This window comes from Nicotiana attenuata, unplaced genomic scaffold, assembly GCF_001879085.1.
Source record: "Nicotiana attenuata strain UT unplaced genomic scaffold, NIATTr2, whole genome shotgun sequence".
Lineage (NCBI taxonomy): Eukaryota > Viridiplantae > Streptophyta > Magnoliopsida > Solanales > Solanaceae > Nicotiana > Nicotiana attenuata.
Window position 1 is genome coordinate 253,980 of NW_017670653.1, and position 17,535 is coordinate 271,514.

A 17,535-nucleotide genomic window follows, 5' to 3' on the forward strand; every position below is an offset into this window, starting at 1 on the left:
GTGTCTGGTAAAGCCTTGTTTATAGATGTGTTGTGCACCACATTATATAAACAGGAAGCTACAAGGCATTTAGGAGTTTGTTACCCTTCTTTCAAATCCAAATCGTGCTATAGAGCTGAGTCATAAGAGTTCGAGCCAAAACTTATGTTCGCTAATGATATAGAGATGATTTCAATTAGCAAAATTACAGCTAGCTAGAGGGCTAATACAGTAGTGGGTAAGGGCATTAGTAAATAGGGAATTCTTGACGACGTGGCCCCGTTTAAGGCCTTATTAGACCGTGTATACCAGATGGTGCACTATATAATGATACAGTCAGATATGAATATTAGAACGTTCAGAAATATCAGAAGACATGTAGTGGAATCCTAGAAGCGATAAATATTTACCTAAGTATGCCTCCCGCCCCTAGTAAAAAGAGAATATTAGCCGGCTCGAAGATCTAGTGGATGGAGCAAGGGGAGCAAAAGAAAAAGGGAAAGAATGTTTTGTTGAAGTTCTCAAAATAAAGTGATGGACAGAAATGTTAGCAGGAGAATAAGAAGAGAGTAAACGAAGCATTTTGAGTAAGATGTGATAAATGGGTGATAAAGGTAAATTAAAATATGACATGATAATAGAGTCTATAGTCAAGTGAAGGAAAAGACAAGAGGTAACAGACATTCAGACAATAAAACTGTATAAGCCATAAAGTCATACCCTCACATCGAGAAATGAGTTGGTGACTACAATGCGATTACTAGAAGGCTAAGTTAGGCCCTTGGAGTAATAAAGATCAGCATGTGCTAGTAAACAAGATAATATTGAACATGAATTAGGGACTAGAGGATTTGATAATAGTCGACATCATAGGAATTTCAAAGACCGTGTTCCGGCAATAATAGAATGGACGACAGAAGAATTACCTTTAAAGGTCATTCAGGAAGATGCATCCCTAAAGCAAGCACTGTGAGCGAAGTTAAGCTTAAGGGACTAAGAGTGCTAGTTACACTAGGCGTCACCCTCGTGCGTAAGAAATTTAGTTATCTCGGGTACAAGAAGGGTTATTGCAACGCGAGTAAGGGTTATCAAAAAAAAATATGGAAAGACGCCGAAGATGAAGAGGTATTACATCTGCCATGTAAACTTCAGAGCATTAAATGCTAGTACTCCCCTAAAGGGGGGAAGATTGTGTGATATGGTATTAAGTTGGAGTTAAGTGGTTCAGGTAACTATGGAATAGTAAAGGAAGAATGGGACAAAAATGTGAAAGGGATGAGTATGCACTTATTCAAATCCTACAGATATGTTAGGACCCCAAAATATTATGCAAGCGGCGCCGGGGAAAGGAAGTAAGGGTTTCCGACCAGGATGTTAATGATAAATAAGTTAGAATGGACCAACGAGTAGTTAGTAGTTGATTCATGTCACGACCCGGATTTCCCACCATCGGGATCGTGATGGCGCCTACTCGTGGTAGCTAGGCAAGCCAACTTATTTACCTTTCATAATAAATAAATCTGTTAACAATCTTTAGCATCTAAAAGAAATGTGGAATTTAATAATAACAATAGCGGAAGTCTAATTTATAAGTCCGAATCAAAATGCGGAATAGTCAACAATAGTCTCNGCAAAATAAGACGACACATATGAATATGTAGACCCAGGGTCAAATAGCACTGACGCATCTCTATCGCAAACCAGAATAGTACCTGTAATAACGGCATCTTGTCTGGCTGGTAAAGCATAAAATCGGGGATCAGCCCCACCTCCCTGAACCATGTCTCTAGGACGATCGGCTAGCGGCTGACCCCTACCTCTCGGCGGTCCGGCCTCCACCTCTACGATCTCGACCTCCACCTCTATGATCCCTACCCCCGCCCCTGGCAGGCTGGGCAGGCTGGGGGTCACCTGGTGCCTGAATCATGGGGCGAGGACCCTGCTGCTGTGACTGTGTACCCCTCAATCTCGGGCAGGCTCTCCTGATGTGACCATACTCGCCACACTCATAACATCCCTCTGTACGATGAGACTGGCCCTGACGACCCGAGTGACCTCCACGAAAACTCTGAAGGGGCTGTGCACTGATGGGCTGCTGATCAGAATACTGCCCACGAGAACCATGATCGCCTGGAGCACCCTGCGAAGCCTAGAGGGCTGACTGAAAGGGCCTGGAAGACTGACCCCTATCATAAGAATCCCTGCCTCCAGGTGAGGCACCACTGAATCAACCTGAGTGACGGGGTCTCTTGTCTGACCTATGACCACCCCCTTGTGGCAGAACCATCTCGATCCTCCGGGCCACATTGGCCGCCTCCTGAAACGTAATGTCACTACCCGCCTCTCTGGCCATCTGAAGACGAATGGGCTGGATCAAACCGTCAATAAATCTCCTCACCCTCTCCCTCTCAGTGGGAAGTATGACGAGGGCATGGCGAGCTAGATAGATAAACCGGGTCTCATACTGAGTGACTGTCATAGACCCCTGCTGGAGGCGCTCGAACTGCCTCCGACAAGCATCCCTCTGAGTAACGGGGAGAAACTTCTCCAGGAACAACTCTGAAAATTGACCCTAAGTCAAAGGCGGCGACCCTGCTGGTCTGGCTAAACAGTAATCCCTCCACCAACTCTTGGCGGATCCGGATAGACGAAAAGCCGCAAAATCAACTCCATTGTACTCCACAATGCCCATGTTTCGAAGAACCTCGTGGCAGCTGTATAAGAAATCCTGGGGGTCCTCAGAAGAAGCTCCGCTGAATGTAGCAGTGAAAAGTTTGGTGAACCCGTCCAGCCTCCACAAAGCATCAGCGGACATAGCCGCTCCATCACCGGCCTGTGCAACTACCCCCGGCTGAACTGCAACAGCCGGCTGGCCCGGTGGGATCTGAGTTTGGGGAGCTACCTGCTCCGGAGTACGTGCAGCAAGAGTCTGGGCTCCTCCTCCAGCCTGGGAAGCGGCTGGTGCTGTAGGAAGCAATCCTGCTCGGGTGACACTCTCCATGAGACCAACCAACCGGACCAAGGCGTCCTGAAGAACTGGGGTAGCAATAAACCCCTCTGGGACCTAAGCTGGGCCCACCAGAACTGTCTGAGCCTGGGCCAGAACCTCCTCGCCAAGGTCACCCTGAGTGTCCGCCACTGGTGTTGCTGCTGGTGGCTGGGCCCTGCCCCTACCTCGGTCCCCAGCAGGCCACGTCCTCTGCCCCTAGCGGGAGCTGCCTGGGGCTCGGACTGGTGATCGGTGGATGAGGAAGCGCGTGTTCACACCATCTGCGAAAGAACAGAGTGGAAATTCAATCAGCATTTAAGAAACCAAATCGCACGACAAGAAAGAACAGATGAGAGATTTTTCCTAACTCAATAGACTTTGGGGAACAAGTACAGACGTCTCCGTACCTACCCCTCAGACTCTACTAAGTTTGTTCGTGAGTTGTGAGACCTATGTAACCTAGTGCTCTGATACCAACTTGTCACGACCCGGATTTCCCACCATCAGAGTCGTGATGGCGCCTACTCGTGGTAGCTAGGCAAACCAACTTATTTACCTTTCATTAATAAATAAATCTGCTAACAATCTTTAGCATCTAAAAGAAATGTGGAATTTAATAATAACAATAGCGGAAGTCTAATTTATAAGTCTGAATCAAAATGCGGAATAGTCAACAATAGTCTCTACCCAAGATTTGGTGTCACATTACTCACGAACCACTAAGAATAAACTAAATACAAAGGTCTGAAAGAAATATAATAGTTGTCTGTCTCGAAAACAATAAGGCAACAGTCAAAAGGAAAACATAAAGAAGAGACGCCGGGCCTGCGGACGCCTGCAAGGCTACCTCAGTCTCGTGATATGAAAGCCTGCTCCCGTACTACTGCTGCTGCTGCTCCTCAAAACCTGGACCTGTGCAAAAATGCACAGAAGTATAGCATCAGCACAACCGACCCCATGTGCTGGTAAGTGTCTAGCCTAACCCCGGCGAAGTAGTGACGAGGCTAGACTGGACACCACATAAACCTGTGCAGTTATAAGTATACAGCGGCAATCGAATATATAAAGCAGTCACCAACATGGGAGGGGAAACATGCTATGGGGAGTTACAACAATAACAATAATCCAGAGTAACAAACTAAAGCAACTTAGAATTTACAGCGAGCAAGAATCTAATACCAACAATAAGCACATTTGTATCAATAACTGTTGCGGCGTGCAACCCGGCCCTTAATTACCATTGTTGCGGCGTGCAACCCGCTCCACAATATCATTGCTGCGGCGTGCAACCCGACCCATTTAATTTATCATGTATCATTATTGCAGCGGGCAACCCGATCCTCACATATTATTGTTGCTGCGTGCAACCCAATCCTCAATATCATTGTTGCGGCGTGCAACCCGATCCTCAATATCATAGTACAGTCCGACTCCCCAAACAGCAGTCACAATCAAGGGGCACAAATAAGCAAATATTTGACAAACATCCCGGTAAGGGAAAGAATTCAACAAATGCAACCAAACATCCCGGCAAGTGAATAATCAACAACGCTTTCTCTTTCTTACTTTCCTTATCTTTTAATTCACTTTACTATTTTGAGCCAACGCTCCAAAGAATCAAGTCATTTCGTATACTTTCAATATTCGTATCACAATTCGAGCCAATGCTCCCAGGAATCAAGTGATGATATTACCGTTCACATGTTATTCACAACAAATAGAAATCCTCCAATAAACACGGAGTTCACAACCAAGTCACGATAATCACATTATAAAGACTCACGGTCATGCTAGACACCAATGTATAGATACTCGTCACCATGCCTATACATCGTACTCGATCACATAGCAATTAGCAACAAGACTCAGCTCCTATTTCCTCAAGCTAGGGTTAAACCAAACACTTACCTCGGTCCCAAGAATAGCAATTAACCTTCAAAGACCGCCTTTCCTTTAAAATCCGACTCCGAAACAGTGATATCTAGGCATGATTAATTCAATAATATCAATAAAGACTCAATGGTAACATCCCATAGCCTAGATATGAATTTCCTAGCATTATTCCAAAAATCCCAAAATTAGACACCGGGCCCACATGGTCCAAACTCGAGGCTCGGACCAAAACCCGATCACCCATAACCCCACGAGTCCAAAGATATAATTTGTTTTAAGATTCGACCCCAAATTGAGGTTGAATCACCCAAAATTCTCAAAACCCTAACTCTACCCAAAACCCATAATTTATACCTTGATTTCATGATTTAGGGCTAGGATTTCAGTAATTAATGAAGGAAATTGAAGAAAACAAGTTAAACAATGCTTACCCAAGAAGCTTTGATGAATAAGTGCTCTAAAATTCGCCCTAGGACTTTGGAGAAGGAAGAGTTCGTGAAGTGATATGTTTTTCCCGTCACTGGTTCTGTTTTTGACTTAAAAATTAACTGGGCGGATTTGCCCTACGCGATCGCGGATATAGGGATGCGATCGCGAAAGGTTACACAGAATGGGCAACGCAATCGCGTGAGTTGTAATGCGATCGCGTAGGGGAATACTGGGGGTCCAAAACTTGGTCTATGCGATCGCAACCCTACTGGTGCGAACGCATTGAAGGAAGTGCTGAGGCAGTGCGATCGCATGATCAAGTACGCGAACGCGAAAGAGCAAAGAGCCAAAGGAACGCGATCGCGGGCTGAAGATTGCGATCGCGTAAGAGGAAATCACTGAGCAAAAATTGCAGAAAAATCTGCTACCATTCTAAGTGCAAAAACACCCCGAACCACCTCCAATTCACTCCCGAGCCCTCGGGGCTCCTAACCAATCACACACACTAACTCAATAACTTCCTACGAACTTACTCGAGCGATCAAATTGCCAAAATAACATCAAAATCATTGAATCAAGCCTCAAACTCATCATTTCTATTTCAAACTTCATAAACTTCCAACTTTAGATAATTAGGTCCGAAACACGTCAAACGACGTCCGATTTCGACCAAACTTCACAAAAAGCGCTTAAACAATATATAAGACTTGTGTCGAGCGTCGGAACCAAAATACGAGCCCGATACTACAGTCTTTTAATAAATTTTCATTTCCATTTTCCTTATAAATTTCAGAAAAACAATTTCACAGAAAAATTCATTTCTCGGGCTCTAGACCTCGGAATTCGACTCCGGGCACATGCCCGAGTCCCATATTTTTCTACGGACCTTCCGGGACTGTCCAATCTCAGGTCCGGGTCCGTTTTCCAAAAATGTTGACCAAAGTCTATTGTAATCATATTAATGTCAAAATTCTTCAAATTTTTCACAGAATTCACATATTTCAACATAAAAGCTTTTCCGGCTATGCGCCCGGACTGCGCACGCAAATCGAGGCAAGTAAAAATGAGGTTTTCAAGGCCTCGGAAGCATGGAACGGATGAGGAAACAGGTGATGACCCCTTTGGGTCGTCACAATTCAGGAAGAGCCTAGTTATGGCTAAGCAAAAGGTCACAGATAAATCAGTTGATCGTGCAAGATAAACATAGTGAACCCCGGCATAGGTAATTCAGTCTCGCAGATATGAGATCGTAATCCTTGAGAAATATTCAGATAAGAGTTGTGGTAGTTAATGATACTTTATAAGTGTTACTGATATTAAGAAAGAGTTCCTTTGGGGAGACAATCAAACTTTGAGTTCGGAAGTAACCCTATGAGCACCAGAGCACTGAGGTAAGTAGCTAAGAATAATTATAAGAGAGTAAGAACATCGAAAATTCTATCGGGTATATGATGTAATAAGCTCGCAGTTTTACAAGAGTCAGAGGGTATTCCCCAAGTACTATAACAAAAGACTAACTGAGGAAATAAGGAAAGGTTTCAACCTAAGCATAGTAACCTGAAGAAGAAATGGTCTTGTAACAACAGTCTCACTACAACATTGTATGCACTCCATAAGAAAGTGGCACATATCGTGGCTAATGAACAGGATGTAAAAAAAAAAAGTAATATTCGTGACCATATGAGTTGCACAAAATCTCAATATATGTGGGAACCGAGATAAGCCTAGGTAGTCATGCAACAAGTGCTAGAAAGACCAGGATAAGCAACTGTTTACGTTTAAAGACAACTGAAAAGGCACGAAAGGAATTATTCGATTTATGACCCAGAGTTAGTTACATTACGACCGCACTTAAGATTTCAGATTATTATTCATGTAGCATATATGTTGACATTTTTACAGTTATAGGAGACTCCGGTATAAGTTAAAAGAAAGAATTGGGTCCACGTCACAGACAAAGGCTTGAATTGTTAGAAGGTTATGTCGTGGATGTTCCATAGCGTCCACGAAAGGCTAAAGTAATAACTAATACCCTGATCCGCAGATCGGAAGATAGCTTAAGCCTACTTAAAGTCTAAGAGAGAAGAGGAAACTATCGAGTTACATCAGCTAAGTAAATCAAGAGTCTGATTATTAGATCCAGATAATTATAGAAATCGTGATTCAGAACATTGCAGAGTCACTCTTAATATCAGAGGTACAAGAGATATAGTACACTGGCTATATTCTATAATGGCTCTAAGATAAAGCCAGTTAGAAGAGTACCAGCCTCATAAGAAGTCAGTATGAAGCTCTCGCCATATATGCACCAGAGGTGCAAGTAGTATAGTAGAGCTTCAAGGTGTGGATGTGAATTTCCACCTATGTTAAAGGGAGGTTATGAAAGAGACAGAGACACAATGCGAGATTTAACGGTAAGTAAGGTAAAGGTAAAGAAGGGACAAGATAATCAAGTGCAGAAGGCTGTGAATAGTCCATACTTTTGATAGAGGGCTAGAAGCGTTGTGATTCAGTATCCAGTAACAATAGTGGTCGTTAGTAGCATATCTCCCCCCCTATGGTTTCCATGTACCGAGAGGTCTAGTTAAGAGTAAAGAAGAGTTAGAGATGGCGTGATGTCTCGCTTGAGGTTCCAGAATCACATAAGGAAATATATGGTGCTAGCAAGTTAAAGGAAGGTTGCGAGTAGTATAAATAGATATGTGTAGGTCACAAGCTAAAGTATGATAGAGAAACAAGGTTTTAGGTAGACACGAGTAAGGATAAAAAAAGATGAGCGAGAAGGTGATGAGAATAGGTATGTCCTCGGGTTTAAACCCATCAAAATAAGAGGGCTAATGATTTGCGTAAGTTATAAAAAACTCAGTATATTCTGAATGAACTTAGAGGAGTTTAAGACTATGGGAATTTAGAAAAGATGGAATGCTGCCTTGGTAGTAGAATGAGAGTGTAATTGTGATAAATGATAAGAGAATAGCGTTTAGGCCTTTGATTGGGTAATGATTCAAAGAAAAGGGATTTCATGAATTGTACGGGATTAAAATATCCCCATAAGGTGAATCACGTTAGGATGCTATGAAATTTGGTTATTGAAGTATAGTATTGTCCCTAAGTGAATCAGGCAAATAATTCTAGATGTTCCCCGATGAGACGTGAGCCCTAGTGATGATATATTACATAGGAGGTTTCAAGTTATCAGTGGTAGATTATAGATCAACAATAGATGGATAAAAGTTCTAAAGTATGAGTTGAGATTAGATTGTCATTCTTAAGATGAACAGTAATGAGGAAGCAATAAGGGACTTAGATTTATACATATAGGATAAGCAGCGAGAGAGTAACCTGAAGTTGGGCAGCAAACCTTGGTAATAATAAACCGAAGTAAGTGTTATGGTATAGTATAAGCTATCTAGATATAGTATAGCCATAAGCATAGCTAATTGAGGCTATGAAACAAAAAATAGCAATAGTCGTAAGTTCGACAAGTACCGAACGAAGAACTTCATATACCTATGGATGCCTAGAGGGACAACTTGTCATAGTTCTGTATATGGTGAGGCCTATCGATTGGCTAAAAGTCAGAGGATAAAGGATAGAAGAGTCACATAGGCGCACATGTAAGGACAGATTCGTACATGCTGCATAACATAAGATAGCAATAATTATGAGATTGGAAGAACTCCGACCACAAGTTGTGGTGTGAGAGAGAGCCGAGAGGCCTAAAGGGGGGAATACCCTGGCATTTGGATTTATTCACATAGCAGTTACCTAGATGAAAAGGACAACAGTAAAGTATTTGTAAGAGCTATAGGTTATGAGACTGATAAGCACATCAGTCAACATTTGAGGATGAATGTTCCAAAGGGGGGAATGATGTTACACCCTATGTTTTCGTATGTAAGAGTACGTCGTAAGTCTGATGTAATCTCAGAAATGAGATCATCTTTGAAAAGTTTATAAAGTAAGTTAATCATGTTACCATGGAGGTTACAAATATTTAAGATCACGAATGCCAAGTACCAAGAGGGTTAGAAGGCATAGAAGCTAAACGAATTGAAGAAAATAAGTTTCGTCGAAAGTCGACAAGTTGGGAATGTTATAGCATGTACTTTTGGGGCGTGACATAAGAGGTCTATTCAAACTGTTTTTTCTTAATCAATAAAAACTATTGTAGAAATTATTCCCAACAGATTAAAAAAAATCATTATCGCAAAATAGTATCCATTAATCTACTCTTTTTTTTTCTTTTTCTGGAGAGCTTTCTTTCTCCATCCATAACCATGCATCTAGATTCTATCTGAATGCGTCAATGTTATCTTTTATATTTACCAAGTTTTATGGACATCAAATGTTGTCTTTTATCAGCTCCTGGTTGTCATTGCTCGATCACTTTCTTTTTCACTAAGTGATTGCCTAGGGACCTTAGCGCACGATCTGGATTGTTTCTCCCTCGACTTTGGATCGTACCACTTAAAAAGTCTATCGGCACAAACGATCTAGGCCTGTATTCGGAGTTTCCCTGAAGTTGGTAAGGCGAAATGAGGCCACCCTATTGTCCATAGTCGTGCATTTGTCCTTCATTCCAGCTAGCATAATATGGAAAGTAAATTTCTATGCATCTTCTAATAATAACTTATAGCTTTTTACACATTAAACCAAAATAAATATAAAAATATACAGATCGTCTCATGGAAATAGAAGATAATAAAATTTATTATATATGTTCATGCTCGTATAACGAATAACAAAAATAAAGGAATACAATATAATAATACTACACTTTATTTTATTTTTAGCTAAATAGTAAATAGAATAGAAAAGGATATAGAAACTTTTTGTTCAAGTAACTCGGTATAGGTGTACAAATTTTTTATGCACAACCAAACAAAAAAATAAAATATAGACCTTTTTCTAGAATTTAAATATATTGTGAAAAAACTTTCATGTTCAACGTTATACTTTTAAAAGGAGTTGATAAGAAATACATAATATAAAAATATAAGACTTTAATATTATGAATATGAAATTAAAGAGATGCGAGAATAACTTTCCCCAAAAGTAAAAAAACGTAAGATATTAACACTTTAAAATAAAAAAATTATATAAGGATTTGTTTTTATTGATTTTAAAGTCCTAAATATTAGGAAAGTTAATTAAATTACAACTTTGTCTAATGTGAAACCTATATTTAAAGGGTAAAAAAGACGAACGACATTTCGCTAAGGGTCTTGGTGCTTTTAATATAGTATAGATAGTCCTAACTTGTGGAGTAAATATAATTTTGGCGGAATACCTAAAACCCCCTAAATTTACTACGGGTTATTAGTTAAATCACTAAACTAATAGTGATCTTAATTACTTCTGATTTGGCTATTTGACGGCCATTCCCCTAAAAACGCTGATGTGGCAAAGAGCGTGAATATACCTTTTTTTAAACGCGTTTGTGTATGACCCAAAATTAATATTGAGGTTTATACAATTAGATTTGTAGTGAAAAATGGTTAATCTAAGTCAATGTTAATATCAAACACTGGTCCTGCCTCTCACACGCGCGGCCTCTCATTAGTTCTGCCGTTTCGACTTTGATTGCAATGATAGTGAGCCGTTTCAGATTCGGTGTACCTTCTCTATAAATAGGGATTTATTACAATTACTCAAGCTTTACTTTCTTTAGAACCACCTTTACTTTTTTTTTTTTGCATCATCCCCGAGTTTCCTTCTCTCGCTTGCAAACTTATAACTTTTCCCCATACTCTCATCTTTCTTATTCAAACTTTTCGCAAATTTCATAACCATGTCAAACCTTCTTTCTGATGTTCATGAAGAAATCCAACCCACTCCACCGGCGGTTGTGTTTCCCGTTCACAGGGGAGACACCATCTCCGTCATTGAGGAGGAGGCTCTTTCTTCAGTGGAGGAAATCATCCCCCGCAATCCTGATGCTGAACCAAATTTTCATCGGCCACCGGAGGTGATGACTGAGATTTTTCAGTCTTCTATGAAGGCTAAGAATTCGAATGAGTTCAAGGTCAAGTATGGCCTTCCCAACCACGTGGATCTAATACCTGTTAATAATGATGAAATTCACGCCCACCGTCCTGGGTATTGTGCTCTTTATGCCTATCCGTTCACCATCGGCTACTCGTTCTGTCTCCTTCTACTAGTGGAGGAGTTTTATCATTTTTATAGGGTTTGCCCTGCTCTGCTCGCCCCTATGTATATAAGGTGATTAAGATGATGTCAAAGTTTGTCGAGCTGGCTGGGGTAAACATCACGGTGTGGAATTTGGTACATCTGTTCGCGCCCAGCTTTTATTGAGGCACGATGTTGAACTTGCGACATCATAGCGGTAAATGCTTGGTGGTAGAAATGGATGACAAAAGTAGTCGGCAATTTTTGCTCGACTTCTTTTTTGTCCAGATCGAGGTCGTCGTGGCCTATGTTGCTGGTTTCCCTGAGGTCTGGAACCGCACTCGTAAGTGCTCGTTAGTAGTCACGCCTGCGTGATTTGCGGTCAATATTTAAAAATATTAATTTAATTAAATTATGATCGGGCTTGTTTGAAAAAATTAGATCGTATTGCTTTAATAAATATCAATTGTCATCTTATTTGTCAATGTGATATACCCAATAATAAAATTGATTAACGGGACTTATATAGTCATTGAATAACTTTTGTTCTATATATTTCTTTATTCCAATGTTTGGTATTTTTACATTGTTAATAAAAACTTTTATTAGCATATTACCTTATTTGATTTTTTGTATGATACGTTCTTTTTATAATATAATAGAAGATAGATATTTTTTTATTTCATTATATTATTTTCAATAATATTTTCTGAATAAACAAATTTTTTATTTTTAAACAGAAAAACAAAAATCATTTAAAAAACAACGAAATTTTAAATTGGCAGGTTCTTATTTTTCATAATTTTAGTTTTTATTTTAAAATAGTATAAACTCTAACTTAAAACTACTCTCCAATTTGAATGGACAATTTTTTTAATTTTCGTTTTTTAGTATTAAATATTTTATTTTATTTTTTTAAAGATATTTAAATTCAAAAAATTAATAACTAATTATTAACTAAATAACTAATTATTAATTAATTATGCCACGTGGCTTTTTTCTAGGTTGCCACTTGGCTTAAGGAGAGGGCTTTTCCCTCTCCTTTTAATAATATATAGATTTGCCTTAAAAATTATTTTCCGTCTATTTTTAGTGGCCCAAATTCCGCTGAAAAATGCCCTTCGGGAGGTTCTACGGCAGTACAATTTCATGTGCACTCCGCACTTTTCTTGGCTCCAGCAAGTGTAGAGATTCTGCAGCCGCACAATTCCATCCGCGACTGCACTTTTGGCGAGGCTTCGCACTTGGTCGGTTTGCACATTCTCTGAACTTTTTGAATTCTTGTCAGTGCAATCATGTTTTGCAGCAGCACATTTAGTATGCGGACTACACTTCTCCAAAAATCCTCTGAGCTTCAGGTACCAGATCTGCGGCCGCAAAAGTATTTCTGCGGACCGCACTTTCTTCTGCGATCGCAGAATTACTTCTGCGGACCACACTTTGGCCTGCTGCATTCCTTCTTGCCTTTTTGAGTCGGACCACTCCTTTTTGAGTTAGAATTCTTCGTTGAAGTCCAATTCTCCAACATGCCTGCAATTTGCACAATTCCATTAGTTTTAGGAACAAAAATAAATACTTTTGGACTAAAATTACAGCAAGAAGGTACTAATAAGTGGTTAAGATCCACACTTATCAACTCCCCCAAACTTAAGTCTTTGCTTGTCCTTGAGCAAATAGATAGTTCCCACATCCTCAAAGTGAAAGGACATTTCAAAGAGTCAATTTTAAGTCATTCACACTCAGTTGGGACCAATAATTACCCACAATACTCATGTATTTTCAACAATGTGACAGCCACATATTATGCACATATAACTCTAATGTGACATTTGAGCTTCATGAATTGACTTCACTTATCAATGGCTCTTGTTCTATCATATTGATAATTGTGGACTCCAATCTCTTCCCCTTATACCTTCCATTTCCCAAGCTCACTTCAAGAATTAACACTCAATCTTTTGATCAATTCTCTCACAAAGGAATGTCACAAGTAAGGCTTCAAGTACCATACGCTTGCCCCTCATGTAGATCACCACTAATGTAAACTCACTCGGTTCAAAATTAAGTAGGACTTCTTTCAGGTTGTAATGAAGGCTTTTGGATTGGGGTTGGATACCATATGGGATAAGCAGTTACACCATTCCTTAAGAACTTCACATTTTCATTTCTTGACGCATATTTACCAACTCTTAGAGGCATTTCCTTTTCTTGGGGCTAGAAAGATTTGACATTACACTTTTTCGTTCATTTCATTCCTTTTCTCCTTTGATGCTCATACTACAGATAGTTGCCTCTTTTTTATTTCATCAACCTTCCTTTTGATTCTCTTTTTGGCGTTTTATTTTTGTTCTTTTCTTTTATTGCCTTCTCTTTTCATAGAGATCACTTCTTTTCTATTTTTGGTACCTTGATACCTCTTTTAAATTCCTCAACTCCCTCTTCTCCCCCCCCCCCCCCCCCCCAAAAAAAAATCTTATGCCTTAAGCCACTTATTTCATAAGAGTGTTAAGGAAGGTAAGGGTTCCAAGAGAGAATTACAAACAAAACGGGTAAAGGCTTGTAGCATGGTTACCAATAGAGAAAGGCTAAAGGCTTAAGTGATTAACTAAGGATAACAAGAATTGGGTGGCATTAGAAAGCTCAAACGGACAAAGAGAAGTGTACAATTATCTTCCAAACCAAGCAAACCTAGGATTTCACCTTGAAACATATTCGGGGCAAGTCCTAGACCATTCTCACAAATACTTGGACTAGTAACAAAAATCACCTCACCCCTCATGCAACTAGAGCGTAAAAGAGGATAGAGTCTAAAGCCTACAACAATCAAAATCAAGTTAAAGATCACTATGGTCCAATCAACCACTCAATGATTATCAAAGTCAACTCAATAGTCTCAAAGTCACTAGCAAGAGCTATTTTCTTCCAAAAAACCTTGTTTCAAACCATAAGCACGCAGTTAAGTGTGTTGGTGCCTAATGAAGCATGGATAACTCTTTTTTAGAGAATAACTTGATTAGGCTTTTATTCATTATTACTACTATTATTATTACTTAAACACAAAAAACGAACTTGTTCCCTTAAGAAAGTTGTCACACCATCCGTTCTCGGGAAGAGTCACCCGGTTCACACAAAAGACCACCTTTGGATAGAACCGTGACATTAAGAAAACCAAAGTCTTATTCCACATTACTATTAAAAACATGAAAAAGAACTACTAACATAAAAAGAAAAGAAGCTACTAACAAAAACAAAAATCAAAGTAAACAATTGAAGAAGCTAATGATAGCAATAACTAACTAAAGATAGATAGATAAAAATAAAAAGAAAGAGAATCATCCAATTATTACAATCCCAATGTATCCAAATTGTGTCAAATGTATCATCAAATAAACTCCACCCCTCCAAATAAAAGTAAGCATTGTCCCCAATGCTTAACAAAATAAAAGTAAAAGGAGAGAGGGAAAAGAAACTCCCTAAGCATCCTTGGACATCTTAGTTTCCCCAACAACATCAACCTATGTTGGCTCAGCCAACTGAATATCATCATCATCATATTTGGGAGTGGCGAAAATGGTGGACATCGCACGCACTGCGTTAGCTGTTTGGCGGCGAGACATGGCTCCTCAAACTGGCCAGCTGGAGCAACCTGTGTAGATGGATCTGGGGCGGTCTGGTCTGGATCAGCAGCATATCAAAGGGCAAATCCCCAGCTGTAGCTAGCGGGGTCACCTCAGCTCGTAGCTTATCCACTGAATTCCTATTGGCTTGAGACTTCCTCATCTTCTTGACCTGCTTGGTTAGCCCTTAATAATTGAACCATGATGCACCAGAGTGTCCATAATTACATTCTGGTTGTCTAGAATCTTGCCCAACTTCTCATCAAGCTCAAAATTTTTTTGCAGTGCCTGTGTGGATGACTGCCCTGCAACAGTACTGGAAATCTCATACAACTTTGAAGTAGCTACCTGCATCCAGTTATTAAGACTCGCCAATGTTTGGGAGACTCACAGAGCAGAAAGTGGGCATGTAGGCATGGGCACCGGCCTCAAAACCAGAGTAGGGACTGCCCTAGGAGTTGTGGAAGGGACTGTAGACGGAGCTGAAGATGGTGGCTCAAAAATAGCAACTGTGCATTGGTAGAGGGCGCAACTGATGTATATAGAAAATCAGGTGTATCAGAAACTACCATTATCAGCTCATCAGACTAGCCGGCATTAATAGAAGGCTGAGCACTTTTTACCTTTGTATCAAACGGCTTGGGCTCTACCTTTGCATCTGTGAGGTATTTTGTAATAGTGTTAGGGTAAAGGTAAGCATTGTTAGTCTACTGCGCCACCAAAGAAATGTTGTCCGACATCAGGGCACCCACATTGATCGGGTACCTTTCCATGATAGAAGTCACAAGAATAGCACGTGGAACATGCAAGTTGTTCTCATTCTGGCACGAGCAAGCATGCTACACACAAAGGTTTGCAGACCTTTTGCCTCAAATCTCAATATACTCCGGAGAATAGGTACCCCGGCAATAATCCACGGTGGAGGTGGTCCTGGTACCAAGATATTAGCAAGCCACGGTTGGGCACCATATTAAATCAATGAAATCAGCAGCCACCATATTAAAAGCAGGCAAGCTCACAAAACTATCTTCCCATGCTTTCTTCTTCTTTGTCTGATCAACCCCGGTAGATGTACATTCTCCCCCTCTCCTATCATCTAGGATATCCTGTGCACCAGGCACTGGAGCAGCTATCTCGGAAGCTTGGTTATCACTTTCTGAACCCTCAGAAGTGCTGTGAGATGATGAACGCACATCTAGAGGCTTAGATCATCCCTGTGGCTTGGACTACTTATTTTTCTACTCCTCCGGAATAGACACGGAGTTGGCCTCGGAAGCCTCCCTAAACGGGGCATAAGAACTAGACTCAGAGAGGTCTGCACCCCTACCTCTGCCTGTTGTAGCCTTCTTCTGATTAGTCTTGGGCACACTCAGGGGAAAGGCACCTCTGCCTCGACCCCTAGAAGACTCTCTTCTACCCTGGCAATTTCGTTGTGGCCTCATGAGCAAACCATTATCTTTATCAAAACATAGAGGATTGTTAGTTGCAAGTTATCATTTAACATAGTTAAGACTCATGTAAGCAAGAGAGAACACTTTGGACATAGTAGGGTTACAATAGAATGAACATACTACAGAAAATAGGAATTGCGGTCCGTAATTTTCCTATGTGTGGCCGCAGAATGGGAGTGTGGACCGCAAAATTTCATGTGCGGCTTTATGACAAGAAGGATTAGAGGCTCAAGTACCTCTTCTCTAAAGATTGTGCGACGACTAAAGTGCGACCGTCAAATTCATCTGCGGTCCGCAGAATTATAAGTGTGGTCCGCACTTCTGTCATTTCAAGAGACAAGTCTTTGATAACAGTGCGGACCCAAGATGCGGCCTCACCAGGAATTTTGCGGTCCGCGCAATTAAAGTGCGGTCGCAGAATGCACTTGCCTTCACCAATTACTGAAATCAATCAACTGCGGTCCGTGCAAATTCAAGTACAACCGCGCATATTTCAGAATTTAACGAATAAGTCTTCTTTTTTTCTTCTAGATTTTGCAAATACTAGTCCAAATATACGTGGCAACATGTTATACAAAAGATTAATATGAAGTGACGCATATCGGATGAAGTGAGTGTACTAGATCGTGTGAGCACAGATGGGTGTGTGTGTTTGACAGTAAAAAGCTCTCAGTTAAGCTTGTAGAGTAACATTAAAACTAAGGTGGGTGAAAAGTGTAAAATGAATGCAAAACTTCTATTTATACTCAGAGCTATTGAGAGGTTAAAAGGCCGAGTGCGACTGTACAAATCCAAGTGCGGTTCGCACGCCTTCACCTGGGCAGCAATTATCTGTGTCTCTTGTGCGGTCCATACATTTTTTTGAGTGCGACCGCACAATTCCTCCCGTGGCTGCAGATTAGCCCTACACTGATAGGGAAAAACTTTAGATATTTTGCAATTTGACATCTTGTTGAGCTTCCAAAAGTGCGGTCTACATGTGAAATTTGCGGCACAATTATTTCTACGGCCGTACAATTTATGTGCAGTCCACATTTTCTTTGAC